Here is a 14,044-nt window from a genome sequence, read left to right as displayed (position 1 = left end):
TGACAGACCAACCATTTGGTCTTCCATGTAGAACAGATGGAAACTACTATCATAGACACTAACTTATCTGAGAGGGAAGAGACCCTGTTTTGACGAGGAGAACAATCTGTTTTGGTCCAGGGCAGTTTATCAGCTTAGCAAGAAGTCTTGGTGGGTAAAGGAGACAGGAAGAGGAAAATAAGACAATTAACAATCTCCAGTATCTGAAAGAGAACACAGAACCCCCCTGAGAGGATGAGCCTCTAGGGTCATCAGGAAAGCAGGACCAGGGTATGAGACCCCAGGCTCACTTCCTCAGTCACAGAGAAACAGAAGCCCATGGGTAGATGCTCCCTCAACTTCCCACCTTCCAACCTTTCCCCACCTCCCTGCCACTCAGGCCTTTACACCCCATCCCTCCTCACTCCCCTCTGAGGGCAAGTCCTTCCTCAGCCCAAGGCTAACTCTCCCACCTGAGCCCTGAAGCCTATTCCCCCCACTGGCCACTTTCCCATAGAGGCCACTTTCTCCTATTTGGTCACTGTCTTGGTCTCAATTGGCTTTTTCTCATCAGCAAATAAACTCATTCAAGGCCCTCCTATCTTTAAAAAAAAAAAAAAAAGATAAGCCCTCTCTGACCCTCTGTCCTCTTTTGACTGTTTTCAGCCACAGTTTTCTACAGAGACTCACTGTCTCTCCCAATCCCTGGTTTTCCTAATAAGCCCACGCCATCTGGGATCAGGGTCTGCTGTTCACAGCAGGGTCACCACCTCCTCACTGGGCAATCAATGGATATTTCTCACTCCCCACCTCCCAGGCAGCTGACACCATCTTTCAAGAGGCTGTCTACTCCAGGCTCTGTGGTACCACGTGCTCCTGGTTTCCCTCCTGCCTCTTGGGCTACTCTTGAGGTTGCTTTGCATGTTTTTGTTCCTGGGACACTCCTTTAGAAGCAGTTGTCACTCAGGGTTCTGTGCAAGTCTTTGTGTCTAAGCCTGGCCTGTTCTCCCGTGAGTCTTCCTGGGTGATGTCATTCACTCCTTGCCTTCAGGTGCCATCTTTATGTTGATGACGGGCAAGGCTCCAAGACTCACCCAATCTGTCTTCTCAGCTCCAAACCCAGTTATCCAACTATCCACTTGGTCTCCTCAAGTCAGGTTTCCCAAAAACACGCACAGCCCAGCATTTCTACACTTAGCCCCTCACCACCCCCTGACCCCAGCCTCTGCCTCCACTTCTGTCATCTATGTTGGTGGATGGCACCACTACCCACCTAGTTACTCAGGTCAGAAATATGGGCACCATCTTGACTCTGTCATTTGCCAAACCACTGCTCCTTATATCCAATCAATCCCCCAGTCCTGTCAATATCACTCAAACTTGTCCAGTTCTCTCCTCCACCGCCACCTTCTCACTCCAGGCCACCATTGGCTCCTTCCTAGTCCCTTGCAGTGCCTCCTAAAGGGTCTCCTGGTTGTTCTTCCTGCCCCAGTAGAATTACGCCTCCACAGTAAAGTGGTATTTTTAAAACAGTAGCTCGATCACGTCACTGCTCTGGCTCCACACCGCCTTTGGACAGAAGCTAAACCTGGTGTCAATGGCCCTGCAGAGATGATCTGCCCCTGCTTATCTCTCCAACGTCAGCCTTCAATCCATCCAATCTCTATGCCCTGGTCTCTCTCTGAGCCCAGGTGTATGCTCTCCAACCTGCCCACCTCCTCCTGATCCTGAAGGTGTCAGATTAGTGATGACTCCCTCTCAGAAACGTTCTTGGACACCCTCAATGGACCCAAGTCCTGACTGGGGGGCCCTTCATATGTACTACAGAGAAACCTGCATTCTCCCCCATAATCACATTTCTCACACTAATTATCTGAATCCTCCATTAAATGGTTAGTTCCATAAGAAGAGGGCCTATGTCTACTTTCTGTAAACCTGTATTCCCAGGACCTAGAATATTAACTAGCACAGAGTGGGCACTGAAGAAAATACTTTAAAAATACATGCTAAATAATTGTTTAATTTTTTTTCCTTCCTTTTCAAAAGCTAGCCTATACATATATCACAATTTGAACAAACAGAACGAAAATCTATTCAGATTCTGGATCCTAAAACGCTCTTTATGGTTAAAGAATATAATAACAATGAGAATCATAATAAAGTAATATTGGCCAACTGTCTGGTGCTGGAAAGTTTGTAAAGAAAGTTTTATTTGTTATCCTCTGAATCCCTCTCAACAAACCTGTTATATAGCCCTTATTTAAGCAAAACACAAAATTTTAATAAACAAACGTGTAAACATAAAAATGAAATAAAATCTGTGTGCTGTAAACATTCTTATGCTCATTTTAAAGATAAAGGTCTTTCATCAATGAAAAAGTGGGGCTTAGGAAATTTAAATGATTTTCCTAAATAATAACGGTTAGAATCGGAATTCTAAGTTCCACAGAAGTTCTGGATATTAAAAACAATTTAAGTTTTTAAAATAATATATTTTTTATCAAAAAATATTCAGTTAACACTTACTATGTACAAAGTGCCAGCTAGACATGAAAAAATATCCATATCCCCACCTCAACACAGAGATTCTTGAGGACATTTCTCCAACTTCCTAAGGTGAAAATTCTATAATTAAGCTGACTTAGAGGAAGATGATAAGGATTATGAATTATTTGAACTCTAAAGTTCTATAATTCATTCTGTGCTAGTGACACTAAAGATGATTAATTCTAAATATCCATATAACACAGTGTCAGAAAACCAAGGGGTCTTCCTATAGCTGATGTATCACTTGCAAGTTCCCAACTTCAATTAGACATGTAATCTATCATAAAAATATTTTATTTGATCCCTAGAATATTATGAATATTATATTTATATATTATGGGGCTGCCCACACATGATGATAACTATCACAATTCTTTAAGAAACATGGCAAAGAGAAGACTCAGTCTACTCTGACAACACGTTTGCTTCATTATCTTAAAATGTCTTCACCCCCTCCTCCCCTCCTCCCCTCCTCCTTTCCTTCGCTTCCTCCACTCCTTACTCTTTCTGTCTCTTTTCATATTTCCCATATATACACTCATACACAACAGAGTAAGACCAGTGTCACAGGCAATATAGATAGCTCTGTAATATTAAGATTATTAATGGGAGGAAAGCCTATGAAGAAGGCTATTCATCAAAATGCCGTGCACAGAAAAAAGACCTGGGTAATCTAGAGTAGGTAATCTTGGGCAGTTTGTGGCACATAATATTGGGAGAGACAGGGGAAGAGACAATCCACTTTTCTCCTCGTCTTTGATCTCTGCCAACTCAAAATCAATTAGCCTTCTGCTGAGTTAGCGGGAGGACAGCATTCTGTGGGCTTTCATCCTGGTTTTCCAGCTTCTGGGCAGCAGGGTTCTCCCTCCCCTGGACTTCAGAGTCCACGCCTCTCAGAATTAGCTGAAAACAATGACTGGCTCATAGTAGACACTCAATTTCCATTTGTTGAATGAATAGATGAATGGATGGATGGATGACCTACCTAGGTTCTCTTTCACTCGATCTGTCCTTTCACTGACTGGCAGTAAGGATAAACAATACTGTGAGTAGATTTGTCTGGTCTCCTCAGGACAGCAAAGTTCATTCTAAGACACGTAAAGGCTTTTCAGGTACATTCTGAAAGCAGCAGCCTCAAGTTGTTGATAAAGCTAGGTTTTACCAAATAATTTTTTTAAATGATTTGAACAAAAAGACATAGAAGAGTCATGTACTCCTTTTGCAATTAAAAGTCTACATGCATTAATAGAAGATACTATAATAACTCAATGGGAAACATATTAGAAAATTATTGAACTTGAAGCTTTCTTGAATAAGCAGCAGATGATTCTGAGTCAGTGTGGAATTACAGAAAAGGGAAGACATAGCAAATCCTCCCACTGAACAAGAAGAATATTTCCTATCACTGGGCCCATAACTTCCAAAGACCCTTGTCTACTTTCAAAGATATTAACACTGGGCCAGGAATGAGAAGACCCAGGTAAAGACCAGCCATAGTCAAGTAAGGAGCCACTCCCTGCCTTATGCCCTCATCTTAAGCAGGGTTATAAAATCAATCCATACATTGATCAGTGGTTATAAGAAGCAAATAAGATAATGAACACCGAAGTCTTTGAAAATGTTAAAAGTGATCTGCCACGGTGAAATATTATTAATATCCAGATGAAGATGACTAAAATACCCACCATGCAGAAAGAAATACCACTCCTTATCCATCTGAGAGAGGTGGCCTGAACAGCCTGTCACTAAATACTGACTTTGACCCAGGGATTTCATATTTAGGAATTTATCATTCATATTTAGGATTTCACTGCATTATTATTTAAATTTCAGAATAAAAACAAATTTAAAACCAATTAAATATCACTCTTAGGAGACTGGCTAACAAATTAAGGCAGTTCATACAATGGAAGACTACGTAGCCGTGGGATAGAGAAGAACTAAATGTATAGACACAGAACAATGTCCAAGACATATATATTAAGTGGCCAGAATAAGCTGTAGAAGAGCATGGATGGTCTAATTCCTTTTACATAAAATAATGTGTGCGTTTATAGATACATGAAGATTTTAAAATAGTTATCTCTGAGGTGAAAGATGGAGTGGCAATGGGTGGGAAGGAATTTATTTTCTTCTGTCTTGCTTGGAAGTTTTACAAGCATATATCACATTTTTAACACAAAGCATTACATTTTTAAAATATCGACAGCATATGTTTTAATTTGTTCTTCCCATTCTAAACTATCTATAAACATGGAAAATGTAAAATTAAGGCAATGATTAGTAAATACGGCACAGGATTATGTGCCACACTATACCAGGATCCCGGCTCTCCCTACCAGGCCAGGTCTATTTTTTCCACTCCCCTTCCTTCCTATGCCCCTCAATCCCCACCCCAAGGATGAACTAAACCAATTTCTCAATAAACCTAACCTATAGATTTCAACCCAACCAAACTTCACATTGATCAAGGACTTTCTGAATCTCTCAGTAATACCCCTGTACTTAGACATGAAAAAAAAAATCAGGATATTCATCCAGAGAGCATCTAATTGCATCAACTCTGGTATAATCTGGGTCTCAGACAAATAATGTACATGATTCCCAAGGACAACTCAGAAGACACCAGGTCATCTGACACCAGGTCTAGGAACTTCTCTTTATGAACTCAACATGTCTACTTCTTCCAAGAGATAAAGTACCTCGAGACTATGAACCTGGATACAGAAGCACCTGAAACTTCAACTTATAGAGGGATAGCGATTTACATCAGAAGGCGTTTACTGAACTGCCAGGTCCTCCAGGAACTCTGAATTCTACTCTCCCAGACACGGATTTACTAACTGTCCGCTCACCACACCCCTCCTCCCACCCCTGACTTGACCATCCTTCCCTTCAGGTCTCTCCTACCTATACAATCACCAGGACTCTTTTCAGTTTTGGTGTGAAATTGTCTCCTTATCTCTTATCTAATCAAACTTTACTGTTTCAGAAATACAATTTATTATATTTATTTCTTTTTGAGTTAATACATAATGAAATTAAAATTTTAGATAAAATCAAGTGGTTTTCAGATTATAATGTGCATTTCCTTTGTTTCAAATATTTATATTTTAAGCAGTTTTCTCTGACTAGTATTTACAATTCGTACAGAACAAGGAAATTATCATTAATAAATGCAACACCATCTCTTAATATTAATATAAGGAATATTACATTTTCTTAAATCTTAAAGACTATGACTAATAGCATCTCCCTATACTAGGAAAATATTGGCAATTCTGCAAATTCAATTTGCTATTTCCTATCTATGTCAATTATCATATCAGGCACATTAAATTCACAAAAAAAAGAATAATAAATATATGAAAACTGTACATCCTCACTAATAATTAAAGAAATACAAACCAAAGTGAAACCATTCTTACCTACCCAATTGAAAAAGATTTTTAAAAATGAGTTGGAAAAAATATTCATTCCTGGTAAGTGCTGGGTGACAGTGGTGTCAGCCACATGGCTGGAGGGAGTATAGATCACAGCCAAGTTCCTAAAGATAACTTTGCATTTTGTAATAAATATTCAGAATCTTTAAAAAGGATATTTTACCTTGCTAATCTCCTCCAAGGAATCTGTCCAAAGGAAACTGTCAGAAAAGCAAAGATTTATGTAGATACATTTTCATCAGAGAATTTTACATAAATGGGGACTTACATACAACCCAATGTGTCATAATCAGAAAATAATTAAATCATTATTTATGTTGTAGCTATCACAACTCACATATTTCAATTATATTTAACGACACAGGAAATACTCATAACCTAACACTTTTAAATGGAAAAAACAGGATAAAAATTATATAAGCAATATGATAAAATTTTGTTAAAATCATACAAAGGCATATTTTGTGTGTGTGTTTATGCATACATAGAACAACAATCTAAATATCAAGATTTTAACACTGACTATTGCTGAAAAACAGAAGAAATAAAATTTTCTTTTTTCTTTGTTTCTACTGGGTATATTTGATTCCTCATATTAAACATTTAGCAATCTTCATACACATGAGGATGGCTCCTCTTTAAAAAACCAGAAAATAACAAGTGTTGGAGAGGATGTGGAGAAACTGGAACCCTGTGCACACTGTTGGTGGGAGTGTAAAATGGGTACAGCTACCATAGAAAAGAGTACAGCGACTCCTCAAAAACTTAAAAATAGAATTACCGTATGATCCAACAATCGCACGTCTGGTTATATACCGAAAGGAAGTGAAAGCAAGTTCTCAGAGAAATATTTGTAAATTCACGTTCATAGCAGCCCTATTCAAAACACCCAAAAGGTGGAAGGAACCTAAAAGACCACTGAATGGATAAAAAAATGTGGTACATAATGGAACGTGAGTCAGACTTAAAAGGAAGGAAATTCTGACACACGCTACAATGTTATGGGCTAAACTGTGTCCCCCCAAAATTCATATGTTGAATCCCCAGCCACCAGCACCTCAGAAGGTGACTGTATTTGGAGAGGGGCCTTTAAAGAGGTGATTAGGGTAAAATGAACTTATTAGGGTGGGCCCTAATCTAATCTGGCTGTTGTCCTTACAAGAAGAGGAAATGTGGACACACAGAGGAGACATCAGGGATGCCTGTGCAAGGGAAAAGACCTTGTGAAGAGGCAGTAAGATGGTAACGACCTGCAAGCTGAGGAGAGAGGCCTCAGAAGAAACCAACTGAACTGGGAATTCCAGTACCCAAGCCCGTGAGAAAATTAATTTGTGTTGTTTAAGCCACCCGGTCTGTGGTATTTTGCTATGCAATCCTAGCAAACTAACACACACAACATGGGTGGACCCTGAGGACATTAGGCTAAATGAAATAAGCCAGCCACTAAAAGACAAATACTTTGATTTCACTTATATGAGGTACCCAGAGCAGGGAAATTCACAGAGAAAGAAAGTCAAAGAGTGGTTCCCAAAGGCTGGGGGAGGGAGAAATAGGGAGTTGTTTAATGGATATTGTTTCAGTTTGGCAGGATGAAGATAGTTCTGAAGATTGCACAACAGTGTAAATATACTTAACACTAGTGAACTGTACACTTAAAAATGGTTAAGATGGGGCGAGCCCCGGTGGCCTAGTGGTTAAGTTCAGCATACTCTGCGTCAGTGGCCTGGGTTCAGTTCCTGGGTGTGGACCTACACTAGCTCTGTTAGCAGCCATGCTGTGCTAGTGGCCCACATACTACAAAATAGAGGAAGACTGGCATGGATGTTAGCTCAGGGTTAATCTTCCTCAGCAAAAAAAAAAAAAAAAGAAAGAAAGAAATGTTAAGATGGTAAATTTTATATTGTGTATATTTTACCATAATTTAAAACAAATTAAAGAAATAAAGTAGCAGATGTGAGTTAAAAAAATCACAATTACAAATGTTATATATATTTTATTAATATTTCAGATAACAAAATCCTATATACATAACTTTCCTCACCAGTTATCAATAAAAAACAGTATTCTAGAAGTTCACCCTAATTTTGCTCCCCATGTCATCCTCTGCATCTCAGTAAATGGCAATTCCATTCTTCCAAATGGCCAAGAAACTTTGGAATCATTCTCACATAATAAAGGGAAGGAAGCTAGAATGATCTATCTGATCCATATGATAATGGATTAGGTTGGAGATATCAGCATGAACTTACATTTAGCTTAATATAGATACAGATGGACACATATAGAAATATCTATAGATATGTGCATAGACACAGGTTAGTATACACGCATACGTCCTTGCTCTGTCAGCTCAGCGGTCCTAGAAGGATCAACGACACAGCAGCAAAAACCACAGCTAGCATCCAGATCTTGGTTTCTAACACCATTCTCCAATGAAAAGAACGAGGGCTGATTCTAGGACTGTGACAGAAAATATACAAGATAGGTCTGAAGCAACTTGGAATGCCAGAAAGCAAGAAAGTGCTCAGAACAATAACAACAGCAACACAGTGATGTGCATACGTCAAAAGGATCAGGAGCCAATTGAGTTTCCAAAGGCCAGAGCGGGAGCAATTTGAGCAACGAAATAAAGCAGTATTGAGTTATAACCCAAAGTATAAATATCCATAAGTCCATACTGATAGAAATAAATGATTGGATAAATAAATAAACGGAAGAGAATAAATCAATCTCCCATGCAGAACTCCAAACAATTTATGGAGATCCTCCACTTTTTAGAGAGATGAAGTGTAACTCCACACTCCTTAAGAACTACAGCTATATGCAACAACATAAATGAGGCTCCCAAACATAATACTGAGCGACAGAAGCAATACGGAGAAGAGTATCTGCTATATAATTGCATTTGTATGATGTGAAAAAACAAGTAAACATCAACTACAGTGTTGAAATTCAGGATAATGGTTATCTCTGGAGAGAAGAGAAAGATAATGATTGAAAGGATGCCCAAGAAAGATTTCTGAGATTCTGGCAATATTCTATTAAACTTGATCAATGATCTACGTTCTGTTGATGATCAAGTGAATGAATTAAACTTGACCCCTACCTCGCACTATGCATGAAACCAATTTCAGTTCAGGAAAAAAACAACCTGAAACTGATTTTGATGTGATGTAGGAATCAGGTTTAACTTTTCTCCATATGGTGATCCAAATGACCCAGCACTATTAATTGAAAAGACCATTATTTTCTCATTGCTCTGCAGTACCAACTTTTGCCATAAATCAAGTCTTCCTATGCATTGGGATCCTGTTCCTGGACCCTCTTTTCAATTCCATTTGTCTATTTGCCTATCCCTTGCCAACAAAAAATGTCTTAACTTACTATAGCCTTATAATAAAGTTTTGATATCCAGTAGAGTAAGTCCTACAACCTCATTCTTTTTCAAGACTGTCTTGGTATTCTTGACCCTTTGTATTTCTCATACATATTTTGGAATCGGCTTGCTAATTTCCACACAATTCCACACACAATTGTTGGAAGCTAGTTTGGGAACAAGTATGCATATCTTTGCATATGTCATATCTGCATTTCCTCCATTGCCAAATACAGAAGCATAAAGATGGAGTTTCCCTTCACCTGGGTCCCTGAGTGAGGTCAATGTCACAAAGAGTCCCTACACCCACTGACACACTATAAACATGCAGAATGAGCAAGAAATAAACCTTCATTATTAAAAAAATATTCTATGGCCCTAAAAACTCCATGGCCTTGGGGTAGGAGGAGAGGTTAGAAGAAAAAATTTAAGATTAACTGTGGGTTTATTTTAAAAATCTGAGCTTCAACAAGCTCATTCCATACATACTCATGCACACAAATGCAGGACACATGAATCATTAATTGTGTATGAAACATCTAAGTTACTTGCAACTCTCTGAAATTAACTCAAACCATTTACCAGATGGTAAATTCTGGAAATAAATTTAAAATATGCAAAAAAAACCCACTATCTGACTTTTATATGAAACACAGAGTACCTAATTATAACTTCATATTTTAATTTTGAGAAGAGAAAACAATATAGAACTTTTATTTCTAATATTACCTTTGAATGATAATCAATTCTGATTTGCAAAAGGGTCTATGTTTTGTAAGCAAATCAGCATCTCCCACTTGCAATTTTTATTGGACAATAAAAGCCATATGGGCTAAGAATTTTCATCAGGATTAATTAAAAAAAGATGCAAATTCTTATAATACAATGTGCCCCTAAACTTAAGAACCTCTGCAACAGCTTTTTGTGCATATCAAATTAGGATTTACTATATAATAAAATTATGTAGTAATGATATACAACCTTTATCTAAAGTCATATGATTCTTCAACATTTATCTTTGCTACTCTACAGCACATAAATCATGCAAGGGAATTCTCACGATACATATTATATAGGGCAGAGAATTATTTTAATTTAATTCTCAATAAGAAGGGAAGCAGTAACTTGTTACTTTAGACTGGCAAATCAATAACAAATTCTTGTTCTAAGATTGGTTATCACTCTGGTCATGCAAGTAGCTTGAAAAACTGAAATATTAGCGTTGACAAAGGGATTGCTCTATTTGTTTTCCAAAGGCTTTCCTGCATGACTCTACACTTAGTTTTACACCAAAGAAAATCAATTTCTTTATTCAACTTGTCAATCAGAAAACACATATAAAAACAATGATTTTATTGGAACACATAAAAGAATATTGAATAATACTGTGAGATGAAATAGAAATATAAAAGGGTATTATATGTAAAATATACACATATAACAATAGAATTAACATACACATATAACAATAGAATTAACATACATGTGAATATGGACTAAAATACAAAAGAACAATTAACTAGAGAAATTAAACTGGCAAAAATCAGTTGACCAGACGTACTCCCATCTTCAGTTGCAAATACATCAATCTCTTTTCAGTTCAGAATTCAAAAAAAAGAAATCATTAGAGCAATTAGCTTTTCCCAATATGATGAAAGTCCACAGAAACCTAATTTCATTTTTAGTTTTTTGATCTGCAAACACTAAACTTTCTAGACGGATGATCATGCTGGCACATTTATATCAGAGTATCAATGAAGTAAACATTTCTTTCAAAAATGAAGAGTCTGAGTCACTCTACATTACACTTTCCATCACAAAGAACCAAGTAATATAGATGTCTGGCTTTTGATCTAGTGCTTATAAAAAGCACCCCAAAAAGGTATACCTTGAACACCAAGGTAGAAAGGAACATAATACGTTGATCTAATTATCACCCAGTTCCCTCATTCCATCAAAGTCACTCAAGTTCACCCACGCATGAAGTATTAAATGTCACCCACATTAATTGCCTCTTGTGAGTTTTCTTTTATTTTAATGGAGGTGTATTGTCAAGTACCAGGTCCTGGCTCTGAAAAGTGAATTCTGGTCAAGGAAAGGAGTCAGATCCTTCCTTGTCCCAAAGTCCATTCCCCTGAAGATCACAGGTCTTCCAACCTATCATCAAGGCTACCAACAAAGCAGTGCATTGCTCCACACTACCACGTCACGAGCAATACGTGCCTATGTGCAACCATGGCTCCCTTCACTATGGCTATGGTCAACCTCCTCCATTAAATTCTAGTCTTCAGACACCTGTGGAATCACCTGTGTGCACAAAGGAGAACATGCTTTGAGGATGCTCAGGCCAGGAGCCAACCTTACTTTATACCAACTCTGTTAAAACAAGGATGCTTATGAGGCATATTTCACCCAAGTATCAGGACCCTAGATCAAGCTATGCTAACATAATCCTCCCTGAATTAGTCAACCTTTCTCCCTATCCAGGAATACTGTTGGTGTGGAAGGAGCCTCCAAGTATGAATGAATCACATTTACTTAACAAGAGTAACCAGACATGACAATTACAAATAAAAATGATTCCTGCAGACTATGATGACTCTTCGGTCAACTAAGGATCACTATCGAGTTCTTATAAAGGAAGCAATCTAACCATATTTTGACCAGTCTCAGCTGAGAAGCCTATGGGTACATATACCAGAAAGTATGGTGTAGTGAGAAGAGCACTACTTGGAGTTACAGGATCTGGGTTTTTGTTCCAGCTCCGCCTTTTACTTTACTTAAACACTGAAGAGCAAGAACCTTCCTCTCATCTATGTATCCTCAGTACCTAACAGTGCCCAGCATACTACGGGCCCTTAACGAGTATTTGTTCAATGAAAGAACTAGAGAACATAGCTCCTTTGTGTGACCTTAGGCACCAAACGTCTTTGGGTATAAGTTTCAAGATCTTTAAAAACAAGGACACGATAATGCACGCATGCCTTCTACATTGGGTTGTTGTGAGAACCAAGTGAACTAAGAGATATGAAAGTTATCTGTTAACCATAAAGGTAAGTTGTACAAAAGTAACAAAGGTAAGTTGTAATTAAAGAAGCATTCTCGGAACGGGCAGCACTGAGGTGGCAGCAATGAGAGTACTTCAGAAACAATTATGAATAAATATAAAATGGCTTTCCAAACCCAGATTTCTCCTCTATCTCTTGAACCACTTAATCCACTCTTGGCTTGCAAAGATATTCAGTCCACTGAGAGAGACCATTGATATGGCTCTAATCAAAATTGAAAGTGTGTGCCAAGCTCTGAAAAAATAAAGAGCTGTAGAAAATTTTTCAAGCTCTTTCCTGACACCAGTCTCCCCTCATGAATTCCCCATTAACATGGATGGCACCATCATCCTCACAATGCCCTAGGTTTGAAGTGCCTGTCGTTTATCTGTCACATTCAATTCCTTCTATTTAATAACTTTAGAATTGCCCCACATATCGCCCTAGGCCATTACTGTCTTACCAACTTTTTTAAAACCTAACTCCATATCATTACAAATCCACTTCTGGGTTGCAGGCTAACAGGTACAGTATTTGGGAAAAGAAAAATTTTTTATCCTACTTCATAAAATATTCAAAAATAAGTTCCAACAGATTAAAGAATAATTGTTTTAAAATGAACCTATAAAACAACAAGAAGAAAATATAGGTAAATATGTGATCTTGGAAGGGTCTGGCATTCCTAATCATTAAAGCAATTAAAGAGAATGCAAAAAAAGTGATATATTTGACCATGTAAAAATTATACACTTCTATACATCATAAACTTCCCACAAAGTTAAAAGATTAAAGATAAACTGGGGAAAATATATAAAACATACAAGAAAAGGGGTAATGGCCTTATTTTCTACCTATATAAAGAGTTCTTAGAAATAAAGAAAATGGTTTTGAAAAATCAGATAAAAATGAGTTAGGACATGAAAAGTAAGTAAGAAAAAAACAAAAAAAGAGAGAAAAATAAAAATAACAAAACAAGGGTGGGGGGACACAAAGTAGCTCATCAATAATTTTTTGAAAAGGAAAAGAAAAAACAAACAATAAAGAAATACTATCTTTACCTACCAAATAGACAAAGAACTAGAAAGTATAATCCTGAATACAGACAACTGTAGAGGGCAGCAGGAGGTCTCACAAGCTCCTGCTGGTAGCAAAACAAGTCCGATCTTCCTGTAGAGAAATTTGGCAATATGTCAAAAACTGTATAAAAGCTCACATCCTCCAATCAGAAATTCCATTTTTAAGAATTTTTACTAAAGGATTACCAGCAATATGTGCAATGACTTCTCTACAAGAATGTTCCCCATAGCACATGTTCATGTAACAGCCAAAATATTACGAGAAAAAAAATCTAATGTCCCATAGAAGGATGCTTAAACAAGTTATGGTACCTTCATGTAAAGTGAGTATTCTGAAACTGTCTTCAAGGAAAATGTAATGATATTTAATGATAAATGCTCACAATATTAGTAAAAATGCGAGATTTAAAACTATAGGGAGTATGATCCAAATATGGGAGGAAGGGGAAATAGGAATACGCACTATACGTATGTAGCTCAGTGAGAAAGTCAAGGACAGTACTCTCAACTCCAACCTTGAGTGGTTTTGTGTTTTTTGCTTTGTTTTGTAATTGTTTGATTTGGGGTCTGTGTAGA

General features: G+C 37.5%; 1 protein-coding gene across 9 annotated transcripts in view; it reads right to left on the bottom strand.

The window, feature by feature from the left end:
• Positions 1 to 14,044, bottom strand: part of AFF3 (ALF transcription elongation factor 3) — a 573,872-nt gene that overhangs the window by 450,391 nt on the left and 109,437 nt on the right. The window lies entirely within an intron of this gene.

The sequence above is a fragment of the Equus caballus genome, chromosome 15 (genome assembly GCF_041296265.1).
Source record: "Equus caballus isolate H_3958 breed thoroughbred chromosome 15, TB-T2T, whole genome shotgun sequence".
Classification (NCBI taxonomy): domain Eukaryota; kingdom Metazoa; phylum Chordata; class Mammalia; order Perissodactyla; family Equidae; genus Equus; species Equus caballus.
Note: the sequence above shows the minus strand (reverse complement) of the source record. Positions and strands in the feature narration are given on the sequence as shown.